The sequence below is a fragment of the Grampus griseus genome (assembly GCF_964374135.1).
Source record: "Grampus griseus genome assembly, chromosome: 13".
In the NCBI taxonomy this organism is placed as follows: Eukaryota; Metazoa; Chordata; class Mammalia; order Artiodactyla; family Delphinidae; genus Grampus; species Grampus griseus.
Genome location: NC_139007.1, coordinates 72,408,452 through 72,417,102, shown reverse-complemented (window position 1 = coordinate 72,417,102; position 8,651 = coordinate 72,408,452). Strand labels below are relative to the sequence as shown.

Genomic DNA, 8,651 nt, shown 5'->3' with positions numbered 1-8,651 from the left:
CCATAAATCTCTGCTCATCCAGATCTTTCTTGTTCTGAAAAGAAGCCCAGTCAAGCTCCCCATCCGGCATGACCTTCTCCAACTCCTCCACCCCACACTGAGTTCTCCCCTTGAGCCCCTGCAGATTCGGGGGCTGAACCATGAAATCCAGCCGTTAATCATCCTCCAGCTTAGAGGGGTTGTGAAGCTGGGAAATCCCAGGACCCCCGAGGCCAGGACACCCGGACAGCGAGTGGGTCTTGGTCCGACTCTGCTCCCTCCCACCTGGATCAGTTTGTGTGGTCTCTGTTTCCTCATCCGGATCATCAGAAACGTGGGCTACATATCTGTAAGTTGACTGTAAGTTGCTCTATGACTTCGAGCTCACACGTTGCTTTCTCATTGTTGCTGGTTTCGAGTACAAGAGCAAAAATTGTGTTTTATATTCTGCTTCCTCTTGCTCTCCATATGGTAACAGAGAGCTGGGTATGCAGCACTTTGTCTACTCATGAATTTAACGAGCATTTATTGAAGCTCTCCTGTACGTCAGGCACTGTGCTGGATGCCGTATAACTGGTACGTGAGACAGAGGCTCTGAGCAGCTTTAGAGCATTCAGTGAGCCTCATACTTCAGCATCTCCTGGAGGCTGTTTACACACAGATCGCTGGGTTGCACCTTCAGTTTCTGACCTAATAGGTCTGCAGCCCCCCGATTTGTATTTCTAACAAGTCGCCAGGTGATGCAGGTGTTGTTAGCGAAGAGAACCACCTTTGGAGCCCCGGTTTGTTCTCACAGCAGTTAGTGACAGCGCTATTTTACCCAGGTGTTATTTTAACAGCTGGCACCTGAGCTCCTCTTTAGGGAGAATCCGCCACTGCTTGAAAAAGCAGGCCTAGATGAGCCTGCTTGGATGGGGTGAGACCCGTTGGACGCCAGCCAGCACCAAGATATCAGGAAGAGGAAGTGACTCCTCAGGAGACAATGTGAAGAATGTGTGGGGCTTGCTCCGGAAGGGGAGGGGGAGGTGGATGGAGAGGGTGAGAAGGAGGGCAGGAGAAAAGGAGCAGGTGTGGGGCGTGGCCAGCACTCCCTGGAAGGCTTTCGTGCTGTAAAGCCTCTCTTTGCTTCTTCCCTCTGCCCCATGCACCGGCCCTGTATCTTCAGCACAAAGAGGCAGGAACCCAGGAGAGAAGAGGCCATGAGAAGGTAAGCCTCTCTGGAAAACACAAGGATCCTACAGAGGGTCCGGAGGCCCCATGGGCTGCAGAGCTGAAATTCGTGGTGGTGTCGGAGGCCATGTTGGCTGGTGTTTCGAGAGGCAGGAGACCCTTGAGAGCATCTGGGTTACTCCACGGCTGAAAGCCAAGTTTCCATGAGGTCCTGTAGACTGAGACAAGCATTTATTTTATTTGGTATTTTGTTTGTTTGTTTGTTTGCGGTACGCGGGCCTCTCGCTGTCGTGGCCTCTCCCGTTGCGGAGCACAGGCTCCGGACGCGCAGGCTCAGCGGCCATGGCTCACGGGCCCAGCCGCTCCGCGGCATGTGGGATCTTCCCGGACCGGGGCATGAACCAGCGTCCCCTGCATTGGCAGGCGGACTCTCAACCACTGCGCCACCAGGGAAGCTCCTATTTGGTATGTTGTAATTTTAAACTTCAGGCCTTTAAAGAAAGAACAGAGTTGAAACTCCAGTAATATTACCGTGATCACAGTTTTATACCATATTGCATTTTTTAAAATTTACTGTGCTGTGAACTTTTTCAGATCTACAGTGTTCTTTGGTCTTTGCCCCAGTCTTGTTAGAGAGAATCGGCTGGTATTAGTTTTACATTCCTGTTGGGAAACAGAGGCTCAAAGAGATGAACGATCTAGATGCTGTTGAGGGCAGCTCACCTGACAGCCGAGCTGGTACTTCTCCTCAAGGTTACCTGGGAAAGGCCTTGGTTCTTACTGTTCCAGTTTCCTCTACAGAGTTCAGTTCTAATTCTGAGCAAATCAACGTTTAAAACAGCATCTCAGAGTATACCAGTGAGGAGGTGATATCATTTTGCCCAGAACATCTCAAATCCAGAGCCTTAGCTCTTTCCTTTAAAATCTGCTTGTCATTTGTCTGCAGGAGGGAAGTGGGGAGGAGTGTGATCGCACTTAACTCTCGTACATTTTGCGGCCATATCTTCCACTCTGATATAAATCTTGTAGCTAAAAAGGTCTACGGAATGCAAGAACCAGTCACGGCCAAATCCTCTGTTTTTTGGCAACACGTACTTCATCTGTCTTTATGGTCGACAAACAAATCAATTTTTTCTAAATCAAAATGATGGGCTTCTTAGGAGCCCTAGGGGGCTTCCAGCGCTGGCCCAGGAGAATCCCGAGATGGGCAGGACCCAGAGGCCCCTCCCACCTAACTTGTCTCTTCAGGTACCATCTTTAGTCAGATGAGATCAAGTTTAACTGGACTCCCTAACAGGGAAGAGGACAAGATCCCACAGAATCTCGTCTGAGGGGAGGGGTTTGTGGTCCAAAAGAGGCACAGCTTCACGTTGGGGGGGTGGGAGTACCAGGAGTGACCTTTCCTTTCTACCCTTGGCCCCAATCCCAACACTTACCTATACTCACGCTTAGTCTTAGAGATAAAGGAGGGTCAAAGGATACACCCAAGAATAACAGCAGATACTATTTATTAAGCCCTAATGTGCCGGGTTCATTTCCTGCTCACAATTGCCGTTAAGTGAGTGTCCCTGCCTCACAGAAGAGGGAGCTATGTCTGGGGGACTTGAAACAACCAGCTCTAGTTAGTTAGTAGGTGGTCAAGTCGGGATTTGACCCTGTATTGCTTCAAAGCCCACATGCTACACTAGTCCATCAGTTTGTTCCCCAAAACCTGCCTATGAGAAAATGAAAATGAGTGATTTTTTCCATAAATATGAATTCATGTCTTTTTAATTTGGAGATTTTGTTCTTAGCTTTGTGTGTGTGTGTGTGTGTGTGTGTGTGGTGTGGTGTGTTACACTGTCCATTCTTTTCTCGAAATCATGGTCATGGTGGACTGAAGTTCTCTCCTCTTCCCCACACTTCTTTCCCCCTCCCCCTCCTCCTTCTCTCCCCCTCCCCTTCCCCACTTCGTCCTCCACTTCTTATTCCTTCCCTTCCTCTTCCTCCGTTTCTTCTCCTTCTGCTCCTCCCTCTTTGTTTTAACTTGACCAAAAACAAAAACAAAAACCCCTGACAATCCTATTTTGGGTCCATGTCTCCATTAATTTTTTGTTGTTGTTCCCTTCATTCCAGAAGTCTGGGACCTCAACCTTATATGAAGTAACTCTTCATAGTTTAAGACTAGCACAGCTCTCGAATCCAGGGCCACGCCCGCGGCCTAGGTAATGTGCTGAAAATTCGATTTAGGATTCGCTGACACAGTACATTTGGTTCAAGTTTGATGAGAAACTGTAGATAGAACTTACTAGGGACATTTTAGTGAAAGGTCATCTCTTCTGTAAGCTGCAGCCTCTTGTTCCTTTAAGATTTCCATTTTTCCTTCCTGTATTCTCCCTATGTCTGGCTTCTTGAACTGACAGAATGTGCAAATCAGCTAATATCTCTTGGAGACCACTCTTATTTTGTTTTACACACAGTTATTTTCTTTGTATGTAAAGCCTGAGCGTATTTTTTTTCTATTTCAAGCATTCTAATGATTTTTACAAACAGTATGAAATTGCATTAGGCTGTATCAGGTATGATGGCCCCTTACATTTGAACGAAATGCTGCAAATTGGGGACCAACTGAGGAAGTCTGCAGCCTGATCCACGCCCTCCTCCCCTTTCCGACTTTACATTCCATCGTTTTAATCAGCCATGGACAGAGCTGCTGCTGACGCGTCTCCTCTTTTGAACTCCATCCCCCGTGGACTCAGGGCAACTGTGAACCGTCCATCCCTCAGCCTCAGAGCCACGCCTTCAAATACAACCGTGTCTGCGCCATCCCAGCTCCAGGCCTCTGGAGTGTCTCTCAGCTCAAAGTCCTTTAGTTTGCTTTATGGGTGTCGTAAATCATTCCACACACCATGGAGCCAGAGGAAAAGCCTGATTTATTAGACCTACCTGCTTGGTTCTTTCAGAGTAAGATTCCCATATTGAATGATTTTCTCTCTTCAGATTTTTTCTTTTTATGTGTTTTAAATGTTTAAATAAAATACCATGGAGTATCCCTTAGAAGCGGACCAGGGGAATTCCAGTCCTGTCAGACCCTTAGTGATAGTTTCCAAGAGGTAACAGGTTATGGTCGCTTTCTTTCTCTCTCCATTTCTCCTATTTTTTTCTCCTTCCTCTGTCTCACTGCATATTTCCCACCCCTCTTTGCTCAGAGAAAAAGGAATAGTTCATTTATTCACTCGTTCATTCATTCATTCATTCGTTCGTTCACTCATTCATTCCAAATGCTGTGTTAGGTGGTGCAGACCCAGAAGTGAAGAAGACAGGCAAGGTCCCTGCCCTCAAAGAGGGTGTGGTCTATAGGGTAAGGTCATGGTTAGATGGGCATTTACAATGTAGAGTGGCGAGTGCTAGGGAGGAGCAGTTTCTTGAGGGTCAGGTGGGGCTTCCAGAAGGTTTCCCCTAAACTGGAGGCTGAACCCTGGGCACTGGGGAGTGAGCCCTGCCATTCCAAGCTGTCTCCACTGGATTTTCTCAGTTGTTGGGTCTAGTTGCTTTCTGTGTAGTAAAGAACCTATTTGATCAATACATTTTTTCACTTATCAAGGTTAACTCTAAAATCTGCTTCCCATGGGCCGAATGGGAATCCAACAATAAGAAAGGGAGTGTGAGTTTAACCTTGAGAAACTTAAAAGAATTTTATAATTGAGAACTGGATCTTGACATTTCTGAGGAAAATGACTGTGATGAACACCTACCAATCGGGCAAATCAGAGAATGGATCTGAATGAATGGAAACATTGAATGGAGGTGTGGAATTCAGAAACCTCAGCTAAAATTGGAGTCCCAACAGACCTGTAGGGGTAGCTCTCAAGCCCCCGCCATGCATCTTCAATCACTCTGAATAGGAAGAGATGTACACCTACATCTCCAGCAGGAAGATGTTGCTTACTTCCCTACCCAGCCGGAAGAAGAAAAGTTCTCTCGCGGGACAACAGCCCAGGCAATCAGAGACTAGCAGTCCAACCAATGAGAAGCCTCCATACTTTGGATTCTCAGCTTCCTCCAATGGACTCTTTGGTTACTTCAGCCCCTCCCACTCCCCCTTTTTTCCCTGTAAAAGCAAGTTCCCCTTCCTTGTCTCTGCACTTGCCTGTGCTCCGCCGTATTTCGCGTGTCCCAGATTGTAGTTCTTCTGTCTATTCTTGAATAAACTCGCGTTTGCTGGTTAAATAATCGGCTATTATATATTTGAGGGTGACAGAGGCATTTTAAGTAGCAGCATGATGACACAAAGCAGGTGGAGACCTGGCTCTACCTGAGAATGTACCATTAAAGTGGCAGCTGGGGGTTCTTTACGCTGGACCTGGGCTCCCCTGCAGAATGGAGACCCAAGGCAAGTTTAAATGTGTATGTGGTTTTTGTTGAGGGTGAAAGGGTAGTCCCTTGGCAAACGAAGATTAAGATAAATGTGTGCCTAGGAACAGAGAACATGACTTGGGTGAGGTGAAGAGAGCGTACAAGGCTACACTGGATGGAAGGAAAGTTTGCCGTTATCAAATAGTTTAATCAGAGCAGAATCAAAGAGGGTTAAATCCACTGAAGTTGTATGCAGTTCACCACGAAGGGGAGACTTGAATAATAGTTGGCTATTTAATTTATATAGATGAACTTAATACTTTGCCTGAAACCTCTGCTTTTGGCTTTGAATTATCTGAACGATCTTGTCCTGAAGGCACTGCTCCAAGCTCTGTCAGTGCCTAGGAGCCCTAGTCATTCAGGCAGTGAAATAGCTTTAGGCTAAATTGGTTCAGCGAGTTCTATCCATGCCTCTGTAATTCACCAGCAGCACCCTAACCACAAGCCCCTCAGATCTTGTGTTCTCTCTCAGAATCTTAACTCTATAGCACACCACTCCCCTCCCTGCACCTGCCAGCCCCCTTCAACTGTTAACCTTCACAGTTTATAGAAACAGGCGGTTCTCACATTCACAAGTATTAGTCATTATGTGAGGATAAGGGTGCTTGGCTGGGCGGAGATGCTGGTGGACGCCAGCTAGGCTCGCCCACAAGCGAAGGGTCTGGCGTGAACACTTGTGATTCAGATTCATTCATTTACAAGTTGCAGTGTGCCTGTGCCTAATGACACCAACCTTTGCGTCACTTGTGACTAGATGCGAGTAAAATATTAAATATGCAGCAGTTCTGAGTCTATTGTAGTGTGTGTGGAAGTGCTTTGAAAACTTGAATGGCATAGTTCTTAACCATTTTCTTGGTCACAGACCATTTTGAGTATCTGGTGAAAATTTGGACCCCTTCCCAAAAGAAATACACACCAATATGCTTATAAGATTTTGCATATAAAGTCAAGAAGTTCACGCATCTTCTGATGTATTATAGAGCCCCTTATCTAAAGGGATTTATAAGTATAAAATGTTATCAATAATTTTTGTTACATTCAAATGAACAGCACAATATAGAATTGTACATTTGACACGATCTCAGTTATATACTAGATATAGGAAAGAATACATGTATATAGAAAAGACTGGAAAGATATGCCCTAAAATGTGAGATTGTGATTGATTTTAATTTTCTTCTCTAATTTTGTTATATTTTCCCAATTTAAAAATGACATTTTCACTAGTTTATTTTCACAGAAGTATCTGTTCCTTGTGACTGATTATAGAAATACTGAACAGAGCTTTCAAAAGCAAATCTAAAAAGATGCTCCAGTGGACACTCCTTTTTTTTTTTTTTAACACCTTTATTGGGGTATAATTGCTTTACAATGGTGTGTTAGTTTCTGCTTTATAAGAAAGAGAATCAGTTATACATATACATATGTTCCCATATCTCTTCCCTCTTGCGTCTCCCTCCCTCCCACCCTCCCTATCCCACCCCTCTAGGTGGTCACAAAGCACCGAGCTGATCTCCCTGTGCTATGCGGCTGCTTCCCACTAGCTGTCTACCTTACGTTTGGTAGTGTATATATGTCCATGCCTCTCTCTCGCTTTGTCACAGCTCACCCTTCCCCCTCCCCATATCCTCAAGTCCGTTCTCCAGTAGGTCTGTGTTTTTATTCCTGTCTTACCCCTAGGTTCTTCATGACATTTTTTTCCCCTTAATTTCCATATATGTGTGTTGGCATATGGTATTTGTCTTTCTCTTTCTGACTTACTTCACTCTGTATGACAGACTCTAGGTCTGCATCATTCACAATATTTACCAGTCTCTGGGATCATGTGATCTATACCACGGGAACCTTCCTCCGGGCCTTCTGCGGGGGCTGACTCAGCTAAACCAATCAGTGTCTTTCCCCAAGAATTCTCTGAGTTCTAACAAGGAGCCAGTTTCTCTGTGGTGATAGAAGCTCTGAGTGAGGTCTGGGAGCTTTGGAGCCGGGAGGGGGACACATTCCGGCTGGCCTGTAAATGAGACAGAGACAGAGAGAGGCAGAGAGACACCAGATAGTTCCTGGTTCCAGTTGCCCCGGAGCCCAGCTGCTCCCCAGCCCTTCTTGCATTTTGTTTTTTTCAATTCTTCCTTTGATTTTATACTTTTTACTCTTACAGCAGATTTCCTTTTTGTCTGAACTAGTTAAGGTTGGGTTTCTGGCCCTGAAACCAGCAAGTCCACACAATTAACAGAAGTAGATTTATGAGTAGTCAAGAATAAAATTTGACCCAAGCTGTGAAAGAAATGCAATCAACGATATTTCTGGACACAGAAAGTGGCTGGCTTGGGGTGTCTGGCTCTGTGCGGGAAAGAGGAGGTTCAAAGAGCAGAGACAAACCGGGTTGATTGGCTCAGATCTTTAGATCATTCTGTTCCTTTAGGAGGTAGAACTTGTCTTCTTGGCTCTGTGTAGAAACAGACAATAATGGGATTGTTCAAACCTTCGTGATCACCTTAAAAATTGCAAGTCTCTTCTCTCATTTATGAATGCGATGCTTGGGATAACAAACTTACAAATGAATGAAAGGTAAATGTATTTTGTCACTCAGTGAGCTAGAAATTAATCCCTGCCTGAATCTGGCAACCAGAAGATATCTGAGCTCTGTTAAAGAGAAAAATCTCAGCAAATGGCTAGAGATACTCAGTAAGAATAATCACTTTACATGTGGGTTTGTACCCTCCATAGCCAATTCCATTTCAACAAATCTTTAACTGTGGTGAAAGCAGTTAAAAAATACTGAGACATGGCTTAATTATGCTAAGAATGCTTGACATAGTGAAATTTCACAACTTTTTAAAATTAAAATATAACTCATCCGAGCAAAAAGCTCCAACTTCAAATCCAGTCCTATCCATATCCCCAGTGACAGTGTGCAAAACTGTATTTTGCACAAATACAAATGTGTGTTTCTATTGAGTTTAGAAATGGGCTGCCCAGGATGATGTGCTAAGCGGGCCGTCGTGGAGCCGCTTCCGCCTTTGGAGGCTGCTTAGGCTGGCAGTCAGTGGGAAGGAGTTTACATCCAGACTGACTCTAAGATAATGAGACTAATTTAACATTGTTTGATT

General features: G+C 45.1%; 1 long non-coding RNA gene across 1 annotated transcript in view; it reads left to right on the top strand.

Annotated features, from left to right (window-relative positions):
- Positions 1–1,120: 1,120 nt before the first annotated feature.
- The window catches only part of LOC309831930, a 28,130-nt gene continuing 20,599 nt past the window's right edge, over positions 1,121–8,651 (top strand). The window contains exon 1 of the long non-coding RNA XR_014297643.1: positions 1,121–1,186. This is a non-coding gene — a long non-coding RNA (uncharacterized lncRNA). The remainder of the gene's footprint in view (positions 1,187–8,651) is intronic.